Here is a 23,733-nt window from a genome sequence, read left to right as displayed (position 1 = left end):
AGCGGGCGAAATCACCGCACCGACCCTTCCGCACGCACAAACCAGCCACAAAAGGTGTCCATGGGGAGAAAGAGAGGCTGATAGTAAGAAAAGTCCTCCGCGATCGAGCGGAACTCAGAGGTCCGTCGCCATCTTCTCGTGGCGCGAGACCACGCCCCCTCAGTACTATCATTCATGACATGTTGTATCTGTCAGAAACAGTTCCTCAGGAGCAGTACCCTCAAGAAGCCCACCTCCAGGCAGCCTTGACTCTGTGTTTTAAATTCACCAGAGTGTCAAGATGGCCAGATGGCGGAAGGGAATTAGGGAGGGTTCTGCAGGGAGGGAGATCTGGAACGGAGATAAAATATTTGTTGAGAAACATCTTCCATTTCTGATTAATTCACAAGCATAAAATTACATTTGTCTATAAACAATTATTACCTGCAAAGAAAAAAGGTCAAATGAAAGGTTGCTGTAGTTGCAGTAGCTTATTCGATACTTGATTGAATACATGTAGAAGTCTTGCTCCAAAGTTAGATTTAGTTCTTTAAATGCACGTCGTGTTTTTCGTTGGTTTAAATATAGTGCCATAGGATATTCAAGAGATCTCTTTTTGAAGAAGGTCTTTAGGAGCAATAATCAGGAATTCAACTTAGTTTTTGCACCTTAGTCTTTTAAGTTCCCAAAACACTGCAATATTCTGATAATCAGGCACAAAATGAATGGATAAATGTTCAAGAAATAGTATATTCTTTTTAGAAGGAGTTCGTCTTAATTAACAGTCTGTGAATTATGACATACATAGGTCAAAATGTCTTGAGATAATTGTTCCTCTAAACTTCACGTTCCTTAATGTTCAAAAAAAGTGATTTTGTAAAACATGCGTTCAGTAAAACATTAATAGTCTTCTCTTAGTTCTACTAGACAATTCCAGAAAATGGTGCGAGTTAAATATTCTTTAACTTCTGAGAAGAGCCAGTGAAGTTACCAAGAAATGCTGCCCTTAATCAAAGGAAACGACGTTCCTTACCTGGAGCGGACAGCCTCATGAAATGTACAGCAGCTTTATCTTACCGGCAATAAAAATACTTTAAAAGATAAGAGGAGCGGGATGCGCAAACTGGAAAACAGCCCGGGCAAGACTCCAGAATAATCTGCAGGGTGTGTCTGGGTGCGGTCGCCTTAAATAGTAGGAGCACAAGGTACGGCGGCCGCCGAGGAAAATATATTCGCGTGAAAAGCAACACGCTGGGAACCGATGAAGCATAATTAGCATATTAACATCGGAGCATTTTGGAGCGCGAAGAATATAAACAAACAGGGCTTTTAGCACATGAAAGATAACAGGCTGCAAGGTTTTCTGCTTAGAAAATAAGAAGTACAAAGGAAAATGAAATACATAGGAAAGACTTTTCAGTAATGCTCTGGTTCAAAATAGTTTGTTTCTCGATTCTTCTATCAAAGTAGCTCAATAGTGACATGCAATAAAGGCAAAGCACAATAGTGTCATTAATTAGAGGCATTTGAAATAGTCATATAACCATAACAGCAGGAAGTGAAATAACAGAACACCCAATGTCAGGAGTAGGGTGCCAAGACTTAGAGGCGCGTGACAGTATCACAACATTTATGACATCACTGATGACATTTCAAATGACATCACTTATAATATTGTAAACCTATTCCGAATTTCCTAAACTACATTTTGGAACTACTAATATATTGCATTGAATGATGTTTGCTCCTCATTCTCAATTTCTTAATCCCCTTTTATGGGCCAACTCTGTATTTTTTTCAATGCATAGATGCATGCATACTGCATGTTGGACTTGGCCTTTTTGGCAAGTTCACCCCAAAACTTTTTACCTTAAGTTCTGACATGGTGTTGGGGGTTTTAGGCCTCTGGGCACTTTAGCACTGTGGTCCAGTGTAAAGTGCGTGCGCTCTCTGTGTACATTAGTGAGATTGGCCTGCCCTCTCATAGGAATGCATTGGGTATTCCCTGATCAGTGTGGGTCAGTGGTAATTCCTGATATGAGAGGAGCAGTGTGGTCAAATCTAGTATGTATGAATTTGTGAGAATAAATGCTGCGCAACGGTGTGCGCAGATTTATGCTGACTGGTGGAGAAATGCCACTTTTAGAAGTTGGCATTTCTGTGTCCTATGTGTCTGCCTGCCTGATGTGAATTGCATGTCTGGCTTGTGAGTGACAGGGGCTGGGAGGAGTGTGTGGCTCCAGGAGGGGCAGGGTGAGTCAGAGCTGGGCTGAATAGGGCATCTGGGCTGGGAGTAGTGGGAGGGGTAATCCCCTGACTCTGAAAAGGATGTTTCCTGCCCTGTACAATACTGGCTCCGCCCCCTGTGGTGTGTCTGATCACCTAGCCCCCACCTGACAAAGGGGAAGAGGAGCTTCCACATCAAAGTGCTCCAAATCCCCCCTGAACCAGTTGCATCTGGTTCCCCCATGCCTTGCACTTTAGACAAAGGATTTGGTGATATAAATATAGGGGCTGTGACCCCATGTTGTTGTTCAGTCTGTACCTGTTCCCAAACCTGTGGGGGCGTGCTGCTGCTGGGGCTCAGGAGGACCTGCCAGGAGGGCTGCCTCCCTGGGCCCAGCATTGTCTCCTTGACTCCTAAGGACTTTTTGGTGCTCCTTGTTCCCTGTAAGTGCTTTTATAGTTGTTACTCTTAAGAAGAGCGCTGCATGGGTCTGCAGCGCTGTGCTGGAAGGAGAGAGGGAATCCCCGCGTAGGGATTCCCCCAAGTTGCGGCAAGGAACGGGTGCCCACCCCGCATTCTTTTTATTGATCGAACTGGTGCCCACCCCGCATTATGGTGCCTGATGGCGGGTGCCCACTCCGCTTCTTGTTTTAATTAAGAGCGGGTGCCCACCCTGCTTCACCACCGTGGCCTGGGAAGAAAATGGGAGCCGCCGCCAAGGACACCAGAACCAGAAGACAGGCGCCCGCGCCTGCCTGTGGGTGGGGCCTGGTGAGGAATCCGGTCGGTGCCTGGCGCGCTCCATTTCTGCTTCCCCCTGCCTTGGGGGAAGCCATGCCAAGCTTAGCGGGCTGTCCAGGGAAGTCCCGGGCAGTGGAGAGGCCGGCGAGAGAAAGCCTGTGGTCCGGCGGGGTTCCCGTGAGAAGCGGGAATCCCTGCGTGGTTGTTAGACCGACGCAGGAGATGAGACTGGAGCACAGCAGAGAGTCCTGGTAAGCAGGGGCTCTCTTATGTACATAGGGGCCCTTGTCCTTGCACGTAGCCCCACGAGAGGAGTCCCGGGGTCTGAGCGGTCACGCCAGAGAGCGGGCCGCTCCAACAATGCGGGCCATTGGTTATTCAGAGCCCCAGCCTGTCAGGGCCCCTTTGCTTATTTCCAGCCACACCACAGCAGTGCATACGGCTGCCACGTTGGCCATGTTTGTTTTTAGAGAGTCCCAGTGGGGACCCTAAGGGGCACAGTGAGTGCCCATGCCCATACTTGTGTTCCTAGCTGAGCCGCACCAGTGCAGGCAGCTGCAACGTGGCGCATAATTGACAAGAGGGCCAGTGAGTGCCCATGCCTTCAGTGCTTCACAGCTGCCCAGCAATTAGTGGGCAGCTGCAACGTTTAGGATCATTCTTTGGGGGGCAGTTGTAGGAGACAGGAGTGAGATACACTCCTTTGCCCCAGCGCAATTGCACAAGTGTGGATTCTGCTGCATTGCCATCCATGTGCCTGCTGAAAAACGAGTGTGTCTCTCATTGAAGTAGGGGCTCCATACACCATATGGCAGTATTACTGCTAATCACCTTAATCCTGTGCCATTTCCTAGATCTTCTCACATCTATACGGCTTGTGGTGCCTAGGGCCGTAAAGCGTAGTCCTCTCCACTCCTTCCCTCTAGAGTTCCTATCAATCTCCCGTGTCAAAAGCCGATGGGGAAAGAGCTATTACTTCTTCCCTCGCTTAAAAACGCGATAACGTGTAATGTGGCCCTCTGATGACCCAGAAATGGTTTCGGTGTTTGATGGGAGTAATAGTCTCGCCCTTGGTGAATTGTTCGTTACGTCAACCACTCGAATTTCGAATTCCAACTAATTATCAAAAAGTGCTAAAAACCGTGAATCCATAAGGAAATACATGTTACAAAAATCTCCTATGTTGGAAAAATTGAGAACAAATTCTCCATACAGTGTACCCCTATGGTGACACGGAAAAGGTCAAAAGGCCCTCTGGTCCTGAGGTTTAATGGGAATTGAAGTCTCCCCATAATGGAATGTTCATTACGGTTACCGCTAGTGTGTATTCTTACAGAAAGATCTACTTAAACTAATTACACAGCGTGTTCACAATCGTTAATTCACTATATAAAAATGCATGTTAGTGATATCTGTGATATCTCTTTTGCTGGCAATTTTTTACAAAAACCATTATAATAAAAGGCACCCACTCCACAAGGTGGGATATCATAGTCAGATTATCTGGGGACCATCTCTGCTTTAAATTATACTGGTCACTCATTTTAGAGGTCAAGGGTGGTGCACACTAATCCAACTTATGTGCTGTAACAACGTTTTCTGTGTACCCTCTCGTCAATTAGAATATTTATTGAATAGTAAGGTACCATTCTTAAAGGGAACCCCATGGAATATCCTCATTTAATCCTGAGATGTGGCTGTGGGTCCTAAAAACCCATAGTTGTTCCCATCGAAAGAGAACTCTTTCTAGCGGTCCCGTATTTACATTATATTTAGGTTTGTCAATGATGATCCATGATAAATCATTCTCTGAATGGGCATTTCAATATAATGTCTAGTAATGTGTGTGTTTGACTTCTTGCATCTGAATGCACTACGATGCTCCACAATTCAGTGTTTACTTTTTCGTGTAGTCATCCCGATGCATTTTATTTAACATGGACACGTTATCATATAAATAACACCACTCGTGTTACAATTTGTGTGGCTATTCAACCTCCAAGGTGTGCTCAAGGACATGTCCAATTCTGTAGTGTGTTGTGTGAAAGGACACACTGAACAAGGAAAATGACCTTTCATGGGGGATGCACCCCATAGTACTTGCTGCCTTGCTTCCATTGCTCTTACTCTCGGTCTAGTATGTACCAACATGTCACGTAGATTACTACTACATTTCAGGGCGAACAGTGGTCTCTCCAATGTTAGGTTACCTGTGTTCAATATATGCCAGCTTTTGTTAATGGCATTTTTGATATTATTATTCAAGTCACTAAAGGTTGTGACACACACCATCCTGTCACTTTTAGTCTTTACATGTGATTCAAGTAGCGCTTCTCTGTTGTTAATGCGCGCTCTTTTAGCTGCCACCTGTATAAGATGGTCTGGATATTTTCTGACCAGAAGATCATTACTCAGATTTTTTGTATGTTTCTTGTACTGGGCTAATTCCGTACAATTCCTTCGCAACCTCAGGAATTGACCCACTGGGATATTTGTCAATAGTGCTCGTGGGTGGAAACTCTGAAAACCCAGCAGCGAATTGCGTGCCATTGGTATCTGAAATAGTTCTGTGTATATCCTACCGTCTTTGGGGTAAAGGAAGAGGTCAAAAAAGGAAACACTGGTGATACTGGCCTCCCCAGTAAATGTCAGATTCACATCACATGAATTCAACCAGCTGGAAAAAGTGTTGAGCGAGTTCTGGTCACATATCGTCTATGTAACGCTTCCAAAGTTTTACCCTCTGCTGAAAGAGATGGGCGACTGAGTAAATGTGTTTCATGCATGTATAAATTGGCCATACTAGGTGCACAGGTACTCCCCATCGAGGTTTCTGTAATCTGCTAATACATATCGCCTTCAAAGCTGATTTTTTTTCTTTTAATGCCATCCTGGCACAGTCCATTACAAAGGAGTTAGGTGTTTGGTCTTCACATTGGTGACTCTCCAACAACAACTGTATGGTCTCTAGAGTGTCATCTTGAGGGATATTAGTATATAACGATTCTGCATCATAAGTCACTAAAATGTTATTCTGAGGATCGAATGGAACAGTCTCCAAAAGAGAAAGGACATGCTCAGTGTCCTGTAAATATAAGGGCATGTTAGCTACCATCGGTCGGAGAAAATGATCCACAAATTTAGAGAGCCGTTCTAAAACAGAGCTAATGCCTGACACTACAGGCCTGCCAGGTGGCGGTTTCTGCTCTTTGTGGATTTTTGGTAGTATATAGAATGCTGGCACTCTAGGATTTTTTTGCACCAAAAATTCAGCTTCACTGCTTGTGATCCAATCCGATTCCAATCCCTCTTCAACCAAGGATTTAATAGGGCGTTGTAGACGTTCCGTGGGATCTTGCATGATCCGCTTATAGAATCTCTCATTGTTCAGTTGTTTTAAACATTCATTCCGATATACCTCAGTGTCCAAAATAACCGTGGCTTCCCCTTTATCTGCTGGTTTTATGGTTATTGTGGCATCATTCCCCAGTGCATCAATACATAGTCTCTCTTCATTAGAGATGTTACAAAATACTCTCTTAATTTGGCTTTTATGTTTTGTCGATTAGTTCAAGTAGATTTATGAACATACACTAGCGGTAACTGTAACAAACATTCTATTATGGAGACCACAATTCCCATTAAACATCGGAACCGGAAGGCCTGTTAATCTTTTCCGGGTCACCATAGGGGCACACTGTATGGAGAATAATGTTCTCAAATTTTCCAACATAGGAGTTTTTTGTAACATGTATTTCATTATGGATTCACGGTTTTTAACACTTTTTGTTAATTAGTTGGAATTTGAAATACTAGTGGTTGCCATAGCGAACAATTCACCAAGGGCGAGACTACTAGTTTCATCAAACACCGGAACCGGAAGGTTCTCTGACCATTTCCGGGTCATCAGAGGGCCACATTACACGTTATAGTGTTTTTAAGCGAGGAAGAAGTAACAGCTCTTTCTCCTTCGGCTTTTGACACGGGAGACTGACAGGAACTCTAGAGGTAAGGAGTGGGGAGGACTACGCTTTACGGCCCTAGGCACCGCAAGCCGAATAGATGTAAGAAGATCTAGGAAATGGCACAGGATTAAGGTGATTAGCAGTAATATCGCCATATGGTGTATGGAGCCCCAACTTCAATGAGAGACACACTCGTTTTTCAGCAGGCACATGGATAACTTTTCGTAGACTTTCTGAGTACAATTCTTCAGATTTTTAATGAGAAACTAAATACAGTGAGGTAGAAAGGTGGTATTAAACAAGGAACACGCTAAACATGATACTGGGCAGTCTCAATAAATGGAAACACGCACCGGGTTTATCACTAGGTGTGTGCTCTTGTTCAGAAGTTTTTCCCCGAGTAGACATTTTGCATAACGGAGGAGGCTTTCCAAAACAACGGGACACAGCACAGAGATAACACACGAATATACAGGTAGGAATAATGGGTTCAGTATATGCTTTTCAACATCCTATATCAATGAGAATTGGAAGTGACATGAGTATGTTGGCAAAACTACTGGACTCGGGAGTATAGCTGTAGAGTCTCTGTAGAATACGATTAAGTATTTTAACTATCCACTATTATATTTTCTCTTACCTTTTTGATGTTAGAGATCTGGTGTCAAAAGACCTCTTGAAGGAGGAGGTACACACAAGGTACAAATTTGGTGAGAAAATTAAGACTGAACTTCAGCATTTAATAGAGTTCAAAGCATGTGTTTTGGGAGATGGTATTTACACTGGTGTTTATGTGTGATACACAATTGTGGGAGATGGATATATAGAGGTATGCCTTCACATATATTGAACATTTATTTGTTAATATTTTTCAACAGACGGTGAACCAGACTGTACTGCCGATGGACGCCATTTATTGAAGTATGGCTTTTTTTAAATTTATAATTTTTCACATTTTGAGCAAAGTGACAACAAAAAGGGCCTCAAGAATGCTACGAACCTGATGGTTAATAAGCAGAAACATGTTGATCAGAACTTAAAGGGATCATCCATATCCTTTTTCACTTCACTGTTTTATTCCTAACCACTGGGGACCTTATTAAAATATAACTTTGTCTACCGTGAGTTAGTTTTAATGCACTTTTCATGATCATATTTGCACTCTGCCCCTCACTCACCAATACATTGGATGAATTAAAACACCTCACGCTCCTCTCCTGTTGGAGAGTTGTAGCCCACAATGTGCACCTTGCGGGCACAGTGTGTACGAAGGAACTCAATGATGAAGCATGTCACCTTCGGGTGAGTGAGGGTTCTTGCCTTTACAAAATGAATTGTCCACTCCTCTAATTCCACACACATTTTTAGAATATTAGTTAGACCATCCGGTTTCTTTTTGTGAGTTTGATTATAGTGGAGAGATGCCGGAGATGGTAATACTCCTTTTGTTTACCCTCATAGTGTGATTATTATTACACATAATATTTATAACATAAGCTTAACTTACCGCCGAGTGTGAGCAGCATGCTTGCTAGTTGTGAAAAAATATCAGCATAGAACACAGCAAATAAATAATTATCATTCACCGAGTCCCCAACCTCAATGCCCAGCAGGTTGATCAGACTTATTCCCTGTCCAGTATGTCTGCCCACTGGTGCATCAGCTTTTGCTGGGTGCGCCAGACACCAGAGCTGTGGCGCACACTCCGGAGCAACCTCTCCCAGCACTCCCAACGCTCCCGGAGGCCGTACCTACTGCTAGGTCTGTATCCTGCTGCCAGGGTGGAGGGGAGGTGGCGCTGCACATAAAAAACTAGCACAGCCACCTCCTCCTCTGTAAAAATGACACGGGCTGCACCCCTTCACGGTCTAGCTGATCGCAAGGTAGGCAGCTGGTGCTGGGGTGGTTTGGGAGGGCCTGGTGCTGCTGCTCCCCTGTTCTGCCATGGTGCTGGGTGGAGGGGGGGGATAAAAACAGGAAAAGGTAGGAAGGAAACTAATAGGAAGGAATCTAAAAAATGAAAAATGTACAAAAGTCACACAAAAAAAACAAAATATTTTTAAAAAAATGGAAAATACACAAACAGAGAGGACAGAAATAAAAATTAGGGCTAGATAAGTTAGATGGGGGAGAATTAAAGAGATGCAAAAGGTGTGGTGTTGTTCTCACATGATTTCCGGTGCATGAACACACTTCGTATTGAAGAAAACATAATTTGTCACATGAATGGGGGCGGCAAGTGGCTCTGCCCACTCGTGGAACTCTGGATAGTGCGGCAGAGTTTTATGGAGCACTTCACAGAGTTCCGTTCAGTTCACTCCACAAACTCCGCCCAGGCCTAAGGTCTATATGTAAATGGCTTGACACATATTTTTCCATTATATTTCACCTACTACTAAAACTTTCAAAAGTTGACAAAAGACAAGTTTAACCTTTTTACTTTAATAAAGGATGGGTTTTTTTTCCAGAGGAAAACTGCTCAGACACCAAACCTGCCCTTGTAAGAGAGGTACAATCACAGGTTAATTTATTGGCCAATTAACCCTCGAGATAAAAGCTGCTGCTCAGACTCAAAGTTCATTCTCCCAGAGAAAGAGCTATAACTTTCCAAAGAACTGTATGGTATATAATGCTTGAAGAGGATAGAAGAACAAAATGTACCCAACATAGGCTACCGCACCCCCAAAACTAGGACTGCCTCTCACAATAGGGTTAGCTTTGTGTAGCATGTGGAGTTCAGTGACACTCAGGCCGGCTGTTTTTTGATGTAGAAGTATGGTGGACTAATTTACTCAGTTCTCTGTGTTTTTGTTTTCCTTTTCCAACCATTTTGTTCATAGATACAATTCTGACTTTCAAAACACCATATTGAGCAGAGCCTGGCCTTCATTCTACACTTGTTGGTAGTCATAATATTAACAGAGCACTCCAGGGGGCCTGTGACTCAAAAACATTAGGCTAAGACACACTGCTATTGACCAAGGGCAAGCTTTATGGTGCTGCGACCAGTTCAGCTGCACCTGACGCTGACTTGGGTGGCGAGCACTGTGTTTAAAAATAACATGGGTTTAAAAGCACAGTGAACTTCCCTGCGTCTGCAGGAATTTTCAGGCAACTATGACAATGTCAAGATAACTGGCGATTAATGATTAATGTTGCTGCAGGTGAGAGATCAGAATTTTGTCTAGTGGTAGTTTTGACTCGTCATAAAGTAGCGCACAGGGTTAATGTGCCTGTTGCAAAGAATGTGTACCCTGCAGATCACACAACTCAGTGTGAGTGAACTACAAGTAGCACTATAAAAAATGAAATGTAGGTCAGAGCGGGACTATTTATGGAGAAATGAGGGGGTGCCAAAAAGGACGGGTTCACCCGGCCACCAGCGCTAAAGCCAGCCCCGGATTATCCACCTTTTGCAAGTACAGCAAACTGAAAGCTGATCTTACTGATTAGTTATTTTATTTACTTTGTCGACCTGTGGGTTTATTCTGCGGAATATTTCTTCTGTGGTTTGCTACCGTCCTTTGTCTGAGGCCGTTGCCAAGCAGGTGTGACCTGAAGCGCGAAAGTGAAAGAGAAAGACAACCACCTTCAATCGACCGAGCTCTGCGCAGGAGACATCATTTCTTCCGAGAGGAGACTGGCTTCTTTCCGCCCCGTCTGGGTTGCTCCATCGAACCAAGCCGATGTAGCGCGCCGAGGAGAGCCGCTGCTGTACCGCGTCTCAGAGGGAACCAGGTGTACTGTCACATGTCTGCGACATTAGGGGCGGCTGACGAAGGAAGCTGCTGAAACGGCCACCTAACTCCTAAAGTGGGACTTTCCAAGCCCCTCCCGGCTGTGTACAGCGCCACGGACAACTCCCGACAGGTATTCTTCCATGTTTTCATGTCCGGTGAGAAAGAGGGGTCTCTGAGAGCTGTCGCATCAGGGCATTTATATTTATTGATATGTTTGCAGCATTTTCATCAGTGTTGGATTTTGAAAAAAAATCTCCTGGAATCAATAAATTGGGGGGTCAATGTGTACTGTCAGCAGAAAGGATATGGAGTCACGAGGGGCGGAGTCGGAAATAATTTATATTATTTTCTTAATTAAAAACAACTCTGCCACAAGGAAATTGGCAACAGACACAAGCGTGACAGCTCATCTCTTGCTGGTTTAATTAATTGAACATGAAGAGGCTTCATTTCAAAATATCTTATGAGGTAAAGGCACCTGCTGCAGAGATCTTTCTGCACCCAACATATTTTGGGGAATAATAATGGTAATATAACTCTGGTTGTTAATATACTTGTTGGAGAGAGCTATGTTTTGTCTAATCACAGTCTTAACTCATAAATAGAGTAGAGGATTACCGTGCCTTCGTCAAAGAGCACGTGTAACATGCAGACCACAGATTTGGATTTTATGTAGATAGGTAAGTGGGTTGCTGTTTTTGAAAGAGATATGTTTTCGTTACTTGTAATTCATAATTTGAAATCCTAATATTGCTCAGTTAACTATGAACATGAGCTGCATGCAAACTGCAAGGCATGGGTTTAAAAATTAGGGGCCAGATGTACTACCCTTACATTTTGCGACTTGCAAATTGCGTTGCTTTGCCACTTGCAATTTGCGACTCGCAAAATGAAATTTACAACAGTGTCTCAGACATTGTTAGCGAAACCTAATAGGGTTGCAAATTGCCTGCCTCATTAAAATTCATGAAGCAAGTGCCATTTGCGACCCCAATACGGATGTCCAGCACTCACTGGGATGGTGGCCTTCTGGGGTCAGCATACCACCATGTCTGTGACTGCTTTTTAGGTCTCGGCCTGACGTAGGCAGCGCGCATGCGTTGCCTCATCATACGAGGCTTTTTGGAATCAATACGATTCTAAAAGCCTCGTCCCATCTCCGCCTTACGTTTTCATTTGTGCGCGTTGTTGTGCGTCACAAATTATGCCAAAGCCAGTGCAATGATTGCACTGTAGGCATGCCACTCGTTGCTTGTTGCCACCCTGTCTCCTTTGATCCACACCCAGCGGGATTGGATCTCTTACTGCGGCATGACACCGAAGGTTTAGTATTGGCTTGCCGCACTTTTTTTGTGCTTTTTTTGTATGCTTGTTGAACATCTCTGCATCCGACAAGTTCTGCTAGTGAGTAGTACTGTACCCCATGTCTACTGTGTGTACCTTGTATGCAGTACCACGTGAGCAGTGTGAGCCTCCAGCACCCCACCACATGTGCACAGCGCCGAGCAAACTCCGTCTTACTACTGCACTTCAGTGTTTACTGTGCGTACCGTATATGAAGCGTACTGTGAGCACCATGTGTGCACAGCGCCGAGCTCAGCAAGCCCTTTGCATGCTCTGGCGGTGCGTACTGTGCTATACTGACTCCCATTGTTTACTTTACGTTCCTTTTATAGGTCACCCCTGAGCACCTACCTCCACATACATGTTCACAACGAGTACTGTGTACCTTCAATGTGCCACCCTGTGTGCATCTAGCGCTGTGTATGCACAGCACCAGTCTCGGCCAAAAGAGCGCACTACTGTACCCCAATATTTACCTCCACCGCCGCTCTTCCCCCAGCTACTAATACCACATGTTGTCCGTGGTGACCTCACCAAGGCCCTTGGCAGTCTCTGGCAATGAGTACTTTGACGTACTCCATACAATGCTCAGGGTACGGGCCAAGCGCAGCACTCTCCAATAATATTGATGTTTAAATGTCGACTTCCTGGGTGTATATGGGCAACCCCCTGTGTATGCGCACCGTGGGAATGTATGTAGTCGATATTTGTGCGGGACGATATTTCTGGCCTGCACATGTGTAACCTGCACTCCTGCCATACCTGCGCAGCGCTAAGCTCAACAAAGTCCTGGGCGCGCTGCACTGGTGGGCACCAAATTGCGCCCGAGGTGCCACAAAATATACCCTGGCCTGCACTTAGAAGGACACTGTTTGCCCCATTCAGCACCAAAGGCCACACGTTGTAACACAGGTCAGCACGACCTGGGAAGTGTCCGGCAGTGGGTATCGGTATGCACGTAATCGTGCAGTGTCGCGGTGTGCACTGAATACATCCAGTGCGCCCCCCTCCCTTGAGGACCCGTGACCATCCCAAGCCTTAGGCACAAACTCTGGCAGTTAGTACTAGCAGTGAGTATTCTGTGCACCACTGAGTACCGTCAACATCTTGTGCACATTCTAGCTCACCTGGTATCGCATGTGCACAGCGCAGCACTGCAAGTCTCTGGCGGTGAGTACGTGTGCATTGCTGGGTTCCGTCCATAATGTGTCTCGCGGGATACAGTATACATCTTATGCGCACTTAGCTCACCTCGCACCGCCTGTGCACAATGCCCTGCCCAGAGCCTCTGGTAAACTGTGGTGGTGAGTACGTACGGCGTGCAGCGCCCAGTACTGTGCTACAAAATATGCTGTACCCGAGGTATACTGTTGTCATCCTGAGCTATTCGAGCTCACGCCGCATGGCGTGGGCACAAGGCGCGGCGCCGCGAGCCTCTGGTAAACTCTGGCGTGGAGTATTGTGTGCACTGAAATGACGGTCTGACACCATCACATATGGGAGAACACAGCAGTACATTTTGTCACTTATATACAGTCTTAGCTCCAGTGTATACAAAGCGTGTCATCCACGTGTCCTCCGAACGTCCACAGCTTTGGCGTCTATAGCAGTGAGTACCCCTCCTGTACCCAATATACTGCGCACCACAATGAATGTACGTATGGTCAACAACACCACGTGTGTGCGTAATGCAGAACATGCACTGTATGTACATGTTTTGTGCGTAACAGGCGTCTTTACGGACCTGCGCCAGCTGTGAGCGCCAGACCTGAACCCCAGAATCACTCAGTGCAACACAGCGCCAGTGAAAGCGATTATGTTCAAGTCAGGCCGCAGTCACCCCATACCGCGACTCACTTCCCCCCCAGTACTCACTACAGTCCTCACTGCATCGTCCTCTCACTCCAGCACTCACTAACCCAATCCAGCACTCAATAACCACCTCACTGAAACCCACTCCCACTCCAGACCTCACTACAATCCTCAGCCCCAGCACTCACTAAAGCCGTCACAGAATCTGACTCCCACTCCAGAAGTCACTACAACCCTCAGTGCAATACACTCACCCTCCAACACTCACTAAATCCCTCACTGGAACACACTCCCACTCCAGAAGTCACTACAACCCTCACCCCCAGCACTCACTAAAAACCTCACAGAATCCCACTCCAGAACTCACTACAACTCTCACTGCAACCCATTCACCGTCCAGCACTCCCCTCTGCACTGGCCACTCGCTTCAGCCCTCTCTGTCCCTCCCCGACCCTCACTGCACCCTCCGAGCTGTCACTTTGCCTGCTCCTCACACTTAAGCTCACTACACACTCCTTCCTCTTTATTAAACCTTTGAATCTCTGTAATTAAAATAACTAGGCACCCACCATGTTTGGTGCATCAATATAGCCCTCAGTGAACCCTTCCCCGCTCTCACTCTCCGTCCCTCTCCGCCCCCCCAACCCTATCTCTCACACATGGGCATTTGTTGGGGACGTTGAGGGCGGCAGGAGGGAGCTGCCTGCTCCATTTTACCCATAAGTCCTCTACCGCCCCTCTGCCTGGTGAAACAGCTGCCCCCCCCCCCACCCTGGTGCACTAGTTTTATGACGACACTGGGGGCATCTGACCGGGGCGCAGACCTGTCCAGTCCGACGGCCCAGTTGCACCCCATGCCCCTCTCACATATTGCATTTACTTTCAGTGCACAGTGGGATTGTGTTGCGCACGTGGAAAGGTTTTATTGCGACTGAAAGTGCCACAAGGCTATTAGCCTCATTGTGGGCACCAAAGGAGCGGTTCCGCTGCCTGGCAACACCCTTGCGTTTCAGGGTCAGTGCCAGTCCCCGAAATAATAAAATCATTATAGAAAGAAAATATTAATCCATCTAGCACGAGGCATCAGTGAAAACGGGGTGAGCGCTCTTTCAGCAGAGCACGAGGTGCCAAAACCTGGGGGAAGCGCACAGCTGTCTGCTCACTCAGAATGTATTTAAAGGATGGAACAGGCTATACAGTCTTTCTCAACTCCCCACTCGGTCACCTTCTCACTCACCCAATGACCCACTTGCTCACTCACCCAGCACCTACAGGTGCTAAAACAAGGATCCTCTCACCTACCCACTCACAACTGTCATATCGTGCCACATGCAAGGATCACGACACAAACGGTAAGATTGTATAATTCTTTTATTTCCTTATCTGTACAGATCGCATGCGACCGTTGGTCCTCTCTCCTTGCCCACTTCCTGAGTTGTGTTTCCCCCTGCACCCTGACCGGATGTGGTGTCCGATGACCTTCCTGGCCATCTCCCATCCCCAGGTCCTAGTGTCCACTTCCAGGACACTACATCTCCCCCCTTTGTCACAAAGATGTGACGACAAACTGCTAGCCAAATATCAGATATGCGACAGCTTAGTGAGTTATAGTTATTAGTAATATAAGGTGATATCGACAGATGTGAAACATGGAATGGTACCCAGAGAGGTGTATCACATTTCTTCTATCAGTCTCTTTGGTCTCGTTATGTCTCTTCTCGGCCTTGTCTCCAGTTCTTGGTCTTCTTTTGGCCCTGTGTTGCCTGCTGCACCCATTCCACATCGCTCCAGTTTCTTCGTCTCTTCGGTGCCTGATGCTTGCTCTTCGTCCATTTCTTCCTTTAGACCTTTGAAGTTTGAACTGTTTCTCATTATTCGTTGACGTTCCGATTCTGCTGTAATCATTGTTCCCTTTTTCTTCGTTATCGTCAATGGTTCTTGTGCGAACAGGCTGTCAGATTTCCGTTGCTGTCTCTGTCGCACTACTACAGTGTCTCCTTCTTGTAGTTGCGATCTGGTGGCGTGTCGTCGGCTGTCCGCATATTCCTTCATTTTTCTCTTTGCCTCCTTATCTTTGTCTGCTATGTTCTCGTGCCCTGACTCTGTCTGTCCTTCTACTTGCGGCAGCCTCGTTCTGCTTGTTCTCCCCAGTACCAGCTCCGCCGGTCATTTCCCTGTGGACCCATGCGGCGTGTTTCTGTAGTCTCTCAGTATTTGGCATAGCGCTTGGCCCAGGGAGATCTGTGACAGCTTCGCTCTCTGGCCACAGCGATGTTATCTTCCTGTGTTGTATTCCAAGGTAGGCCATGAATTTGCGGAATTCGTCTCCTGAGAACGGAGGACCATTGTCTGTCTTCAACGTTTCTAGTGAGCCCCACACTGCAAAGATGTCGTCTATTATTGGTAGAGTTGCTGCTGCTGACGTTGAGGAGACTGGCCTCACGATTGGCAATCTTGAGTACTCGTTCATTATCACCAGTAAGTAAGTTCCTGTCTCTAGCGGTCCGAAGAAGTCAGCTGCTAGTGTCGTCCATACAGCCCTTGGCAGCTCCGACATGTGCAGAGGTTCCTGTCTTGCTGGCTGGCCTGTTGTTTGACAGAGGTGACAGGCTGCAATCGTGTTTTCTACTAGACGATCTAGTTCAGGGAACCACACCTTCTCTCTCAGCAACTTCTTTGTTGCAACGATGCCCCTGTGTGATTCATGTGCAATGCTAACTACTTGGCACCGTAGTGAACTTGGCATCACTATTCTGGTGCCTCGCATTATTATTCCATTATTTGTCTCTGACAGTTCCCCGCTTATCTTTTGCAGGGCCAGCATCTCTTCTTTGTTTACTCCTCCCCTCCACGTGCAGTTGTTGTTGACATGTCTCCACCTTTGTTGTCTCATTGTTTCTCTGGCCACTTGGAGAGTGGCATCTTCCTCAGTTCCTCTTTCTATCTCTGCTAGTGTTATTGGTGCCGGTGTGTTTTGCTTGAGCACGAAGTTTAGGTATTCCTCTGCCACTGAGGCCTTTTCCTCTGCATGCGGTAGTGGATGTCGCGACATGTAGTCCGCCGGATTATGTTCTTTCCCTGGTTTGTGGACAATTGTGAAATCGTAGTCCATTAGTCTGATGCCCCAGCGCTCGATCCTTGGCGGCATCTTTGCCGCTGGGTTGCCATATATTGTTACCAGCGCTTGGGGGTCCGTGATGATGGTAAACTGCTTCTCGTACATGAACATGTGGTAGTGCTCACATGCCCATACTACTGCTAAGCTTTCTTTCTCTGGCTATGAGTATGCCTTCTCGATGTCTGTCAGGCTTTTGCTAGCGTAGGCAACAATTTTCCTTGGTGACTCTTTTCCTGGCAGGTGCTGTGCTAGTATCGCTCCTAGCCCTACTGGGCTTGCATCAACCGTCAGCTCGGTGCAGAGCAGAGGGTCGAAGTATGCAAGGTGCTACACAGTCATCACTGCATTCCTGGTTTCCTCGAACGCTTCATTGCATTGTTGAGACCAGATGAACTTCTGACCTTGTTTTGTTAGTTCTCTTAGCGGTGTGCTCACCATGGCAAAGTCTTGTATGTATCTGGCACAGTAGCTTGCCAGGCCCAGGAACGATCTTATTTCTGCTACATCTGTCGGTGGCTTTGTGTTCTTTAATGTCTCTACTTTGCTGGGATCTGGCCTCATCCCTTTTTTTGAAAATATGTGTCCGAAGAATACAAGTTATTTTCTCCCTAGTTCGCACTTTTCTCCGTTCAGTGTCAGCCCTGCCTGCTCCAGCTGTTTGCACACTTGCCGTAGGGCACCATCATGTTCTTCGTCTGACTTCCCAAATACTAGGATGTCATCGCTGTAGTTAAAACTGTTGTGTACAGGCCGTATCACCTGCCTTATTGTCTCCTGGAATATTTCAGCCGCTGACGAGATACCAAAACTTAGTCTTTTGTACCTGACCAGTCCTAGGTGTGTGGAGAAAGTTGTTATGTATCTCGACTGGGGATCCAGTTCTAGTTGGTGATAGCCTTTGCACAGGTGTAGCTTTGAGAACCTGCACGCCCCTGTCAGACAGCTTATCATGTCATTCTGATGAGGCCCCGGGTGACGTTCTCTCGAGATGGCGGTGTTCGGTATTCTCATGTCCACACAAATCCGTATTTTGGAGGTGTTCTTCTTTGGAACCGCCACTATCGGTGACACCCACGGTGTCGGACCGTCTGCCGGCTCTATTATATCTTGCTGTAGTAAGTTATTTACCTCTTCCTCCACTTGCGGCTGCAGATGAATTGGCACTCTCCTGTGGTGCTGTGCCACAGGTCTGACTGCTTCATTTATGTGTAGCGTAATCTGCTTGCCTTTTAGTTTTCCCAGACCTTCAAGTATTCCTTGATATTCTTGTAGTATGTTGCCTTTTTCCGCCATGTGATAAGTCATGGCTAGTAGCCCCATGACCTGTGCTGTGACGTTGCTCAGCAAGCACGGTTTTGGAATGTCCCCTTTCAGCACGTGTATCTCTTCTTGGCATGCCGTATCTTGATATGTGAGAGTCTCGTGAATTTTCCCATGTTTTCGACCGGTTTCTTTGATCCCCACTTGAACACATCTACAGTCGATGGCGATAGTGTTGGCTTTATTTTTATTTTCATGTATTCTGACATGCACATTATGTTGCATGTTGCTCCGCTGTCGAGCACGAACTTCGCTCTATGGCGTCCGACCTCGATGTCTACTGTGGCTGTCTTTTTTATTTGATGCTTCTCCACCAGCTGAATGTGTTCTTGTTGTCTTCCTTCTTTGGGCGCGTCGGACATGAGGTGTAGCCGCGCTTCCCTCCCTGACGCTGTCATTCTGTCTGACTTCTCGGACGAGCCTCTCTCCGCCGTCTCCATGTGTCGGGCGTGTCTTGTGCTTGTCATCCTTGGTCTGGCTGTTTGTCCCCTCTCACTCCTGAACTGCCTGCTCATGCATGTGCTTGCAAAATGGTTGTCTCTATTGCATTTTCTGCACTTCTGGCCCATGGCTGGGCAGGTGAAACTCAAGGCCACATCTGTAGCACGTGTTTTTAGTTTTCCTGGTAGGTGGCTGCTCACGGTTATCATTTCTTTTGAAGTTTTCCGTGACACGATGCGCCATTGCCATTCCTTTCTCTTTGCCTATCTGTATTTGCTTGGCATGTTCCGTGGCCCGTGCTTCTGTGCGAGCCATCGTCAATATTTTCTCAAGTGTTGTCGGTTCCTTTAGAATGCGTGCTCTGAAATCTACCAACTGACACCCTTTGATGAGGCATGGACGTATTGCTTCTTCGTTGTTAAACTTTTCGAATTCGCAATACGTCACCAATTTCCGCAGTCTTTTCGCAAAGTCATCCATGCTTTCTTCTGTTTGTTGGCACGCCATGTTGAACGTGTACCTCTCAAAGTCGATATTGCGTTGGGGGTCGAATTTCTCTGTGAGGCATGCTTTTGCGCCTTTGTAGTCTGTCGTCCTGTCACTCGCGAATGTCAGGAGCAGGTCCTCTATTTCGTCCCCCGCAAGGTTTACAAGCAGATCTAGCTGTTTGCTCTCCACGACGTCTGTTGCGCGCATGTAACGTTCCAGTTTCCGTATCCATCTCTCCCATCTGCTGCCTGCTTGAGGTTCCGATGTGCTGAATGGTAGCGGCCTGTGGAACACAGCTTGTGTGCTCTTTGTGTCTTCGTCACTCGTCTTCTTTCTTTATTCTTTCTTTTTCTTATCTTCTTATGTGTCCTTAAATGAAGATTATGTGCTTTTTCTTTTGTTATTTCCCTTGTTGCACGTTCTTGGACCTTTGTTTCCTCTTTTTCCTTTGTTTTTCAGGCTTTTTCCACTATTGCCTGACTTTAAAATGGCCGCCATCTTTCTTGAAAGCCTGTTGGTTCTTTTTGCCTGACTCCAAGATGGCCGCCTCTTCTCGCGAGAGTTCGTTGAACTCACGCGCGAGATTCTTATCTCCCTCGGCTCTTCAACCGCCTCGTATTTCGCGCGCTGTGCTTACTTCAGTTTGCAGCGCCGGGGTGGGCTCCCGCATCGATGTTTCTTTCCGCTGGGCCTTCCGGACCAGGGTGGGCTCCTGGCTCCGAGTTAGTCATTGCGACCGGGTGGCACCGATGTTTATCTCAGCTGGGCACTCCGGACCAGGGTGGACTCCTGGCTCCGAATCAGTCGTCGCGACCGGGTGGGCTCCGTCAGTCGCCGGGATGCCGATCCTGCCTTCGTACGCAAGTTGTCATATCGTTCCACATGCAAGGATCACGACACAAACGGTAAGATTGTATAATTCTTTTATTTCCTTATCTGTACAGATCGCATGCGACCGTTGGTCCTCTCTCCTTGCCCACTTCCTGAGTTGTGTGTCCCCCCGCACCCCGACCGGATGTGGTGTCCGATGACCTTCCTGGCCATCGCCCATCCCCAGGTCCTAGTGTCCACTTCCAGGACATTACAACAACAGTCGCTTACAAACTCCCAGACTTATTCCATGGACTCACTCTCATCCACTCAAACACCCACTTAATCACTCACTCATTTACTCATTCTACAGTGCACTCATTGTCTCTTGCGATCATTCTGTCAACCATTCACTCTCTCATACACTCAGCCACCCACTCAATTCCCACTGAGTTACTCACTCATTAGTGAATTTACTCTGTTAAAGCACACTCATTCACGCCCTCGTGGCGTTTGTGCACACTAGCAGTCCCCAGGCCATTCACTGCGAGCAGACGAGGTGCTGTGTTGTGGCGCTAGCTGTCTGGCAGATATACAGGAATGGGCCAGTAATGCCAGGGCGGCTCTGAGATATGTTTTCATCAGTGAACGATACCCTTCAACCAATATTTAGGAGCTGCCCAACAATCAACGTGTTTCACTAACGAACGAAATCGCTAGCTTGTGTTCTTTGTTAAAAAAAAAAAAAACACAACATCTGAAGGGGCTGAGCATATAATGCACCATGGCGCCGGAATTGAGTTTCTGCAATTAAAACAACTGGAGAGAGGATGTCCCAAACAGCTAGAGCGCCGACTTCGAAGCTGGGGAACCGGGTTCGAGTCTCGGCAGGGACGCTCAACGTCCTGTGATTCTGGGCAAATTGCTTAATCTCCTGTGCCTAAATGTATCCATCTGTAAGGAAACTGGTGTGCATGTAAAGCCTCCAATACATTAGGGTCAAGTCCGCGCTATATAAACCCCCCTCCAAAGAAAAGAAAAACAACAACAACAAATGCGCACCCCTACACGCTTACGAGTAAAACAAGACCCAAGGAAGTTTGAGAAGTGTCTGTGCATGCATGGCAACTGTAGGATATTTTACAAATGAAATCCTGTTTAAACTTCCGGCAAATTACCATGTTTAGCCATCTACTGTGCAAATACGTTCAGGCATGTCTAATATTAAATATACAAGTTCGGCTCCGACATTTATTGAAAACATAAGTGGGCAATTTCAGAATTCTTCACACATTTATTGTGCCTTAAAGCCACCATGGCTGCCATGACTCTGGGGTATTAAAGGGGATCACCAGCATATGCTGGGACATTGGTGCATTCTGGAGTCTATCATTGAATGCCCCCTTTAACCAAATGCTGACCTTTCACCTGCCAGTGAACTGTAAACATCCTATTTTAAAGTTAAAATTTGCATTTAGAAGCCCCCCACAGTGTGGTACTACATGCAGCATACTTAGCACACTCAAAAACAAGCTGCACAAAATCTGGGTATTTAGAAAATCAGCAGTCCATCTAAACTCCTTAGGATGCGATTTTGCTCCCACATGACCCATAATGATTCTTTCCTTACAATACTACAAGGAGTACAGCGTAGATTTACATAAACCATGTTTATTTACTACAAACAGTACATCATTGCCATAAATTAACATGGAAAATAGAGGTAGTGATGCATGCTACGTTTTTTGTCACATTTATCAAGAAAACAGCTTCAACATAGCCACACATAAAATGTTATAGTGCTGTTTCCTTGCAGCGAGGCACTTGTTTGGTAATACTTTCATTATGCAGCTCAGTATGGGAGGGGAGCAAGCAGGGGATGCTGAGTCAGTGACTAGAGTAATATGAACGTTATGCAGCTTTATTCCAGGTACAAGCAGGGCGGAGTACTGCTGAGCCACTGGCTGGGGTAATACTGACTTTATGATGCTCGGTAACGGGGTGCAAGCAGAACAGAGTATTGCTGAGTAACTTACTGGGATAAAACTGACTGTGCAACTCAGGAACGCGTCATGCCTGAAATTATCAAGGGAAACAACATTCACGTTATACATAAAACATACCCTTCTAAAGAGTAACATAGGAATGTGGATTGCGCAACGTGCTGGTATGAAAAAATATTTGTGTCTACGATCACAATCTGGTAAATTCAAAAAGAGTGTGACTGGACTAATCGGACCCCGGGATTTTACTGAAAAGGGATTTTAAGGCTGCCGTTGCTTTAACCTGAAGCATTAAACCTGTCTCTGCACAGTCTGTGACTGCGAGGACGTGTCTCCACCGTGGGATTGCCATGCGTGGGAGCCCAGAGCAGATCAAAAGCAGGAGGTGCTGCTTCAGGCGGGCGCGGAGCGCGCTTTATTGGAGCCGTCCCTCACACACGTGGCAGGCACAGACCGGGTCTCGCACCAGGGCAGGTCACCGGCCGGGTGTTACTTCACACCCATGCAGGTGCGCAATGCCCATTGGACTCAAAGGGCTTCAGCCCCCTCCGTCGTGTTTGGCTGCCCGGGATGAGACAGCTTCCCGGGCACACACACAGTCGCGCCCAAGTACTTGACAGGTCTTTAAAAGACCTTTTGCCTGTTAATGAGAGTTTGATGGTTTTCACCCCTGCTTAGGTCCCCTGCAGCTCCACTCTGCCTTTTGTTTGAAGAATCAGCCTCCCCGAAATTTTTTCTTAGCCCCCCCGAAATTTTACTTTAGTTGCGCCTCTGCACCCATGTGCAATAGGTCTCGCCTTTCATTAAGTTGAGGCCATTTGCTTTGCTATACAATACCATTAGCAAAGCAAATGGCTTTAACTTAATCAAAGGCGAGACCTATTGCATTTTCAATGCTTGTTTAATAAAGCAGTTAAAAAAAAAAAATGCAGCCCGTTTTCCTTAAAGGAAAAGAAAAATGAAATGTGTCTGTTTCATTTTTAAAGAGAAGGCAGTGGTCCTGGGAAGTCGTTTAGGGGTCGCAAAACAATAATACATTCCATTGTAACTCGCTGTTAGGAAGGAGCGACCGTTTGTACATACCAGGACCCTTTTTTGTGGTCGCAAACGGGCCGATTTCCCATTTGCGACCGCAAAAAACTGTTGTACATCTGGCCCTTATTGTTTTCTTTTTTAATTTGTTGTTTTACTAAAGTTGCTAAAAGAGGGTTATTTTTAGTAACAATATAGTGTTATTATTAGAGACAACCCTAACCACCATGTTACGTTTGAAATCCTGACTTTGTGTTTCTCCCTATTGCACACTATTAACATTTAATACCAAGGACGATATGAAACTCCTGAACCGTGTATTCCCTTTCTCTTATTTAACATAGCCTGTGCATTGATTTACACACTTATATGATTTAATGTCTCCGTATAATGTCTACGTGTGATGGAAAGCACTCTGACACTCCACACTGGGATGATTAGGACTACGAAAGAATTGAAAATAAATACATTAGCAAGTTATATTTAAATCGTTATTTGTGTAATTTCTCATATAGACCAACATATCTGACATTCTTATAGTGCATGCATAAGAGGGCTAATAACCCTTCAAATTAGTCCTTGCTTTTGGGCACAGATGAAAGTGAAGATAAACAAGCATTGGCATAGCCAATAGGTCTCGCTTTTGGAACCTTATAAGTATTTAGTTATGCAGCACAATATCCTTGGTGCAACAACATCACTTATAAGGTCC

General features: G+C 46.1%; 1 protein-coding gene across 5 annotated transcripts in view; it reads left to right on the top strand.

The window, feature by feature from the left end:
* Window positions 1-10,147: 10,147 nt before the first annotated feature.
* The window catches only part of EXOC3L4 (exocyst complex component 3 like 4), a 486,275-nt gene continuing 472,689 nt past the window's right edge, over window positions 10,148-23,733 (top strand). For 2 of the 5 annotated variants that reach the window (XM_085626317.1, XM_085626315.1), the window contains exon 1: window positions 10,148-10,782. The gene's annotated coding sequence lies outside the window, so the exon portion shown is untranslated. The remainder of the gene's footprint in view (window positions 10,783-23,733) is intronic. The other 3 variants (XM_085626318.1, XM_085626314.1, XM_085626316.1) reach the window with 3 other exon arrangements.

The sequence above is a fragment of the Triturus cristatus genome, chromosome 9, assembly GCF_964204655.1.
Source record: "Triturus cristatus chromosome 9, aTriCri1.1, whole genome shotgun sequence".
NCBI classification, from domain to species: Eukaryota; Metazoa; Chordata; class Amphibia; order Caudata; family Salamandridae; genus Triturus; species Triturus cristatus.
The sequence above is the reverse complement of the archived record's forward strand: the minus strand, read 5'-3'. Positions and strand labels throughout refer to the sequence as shown.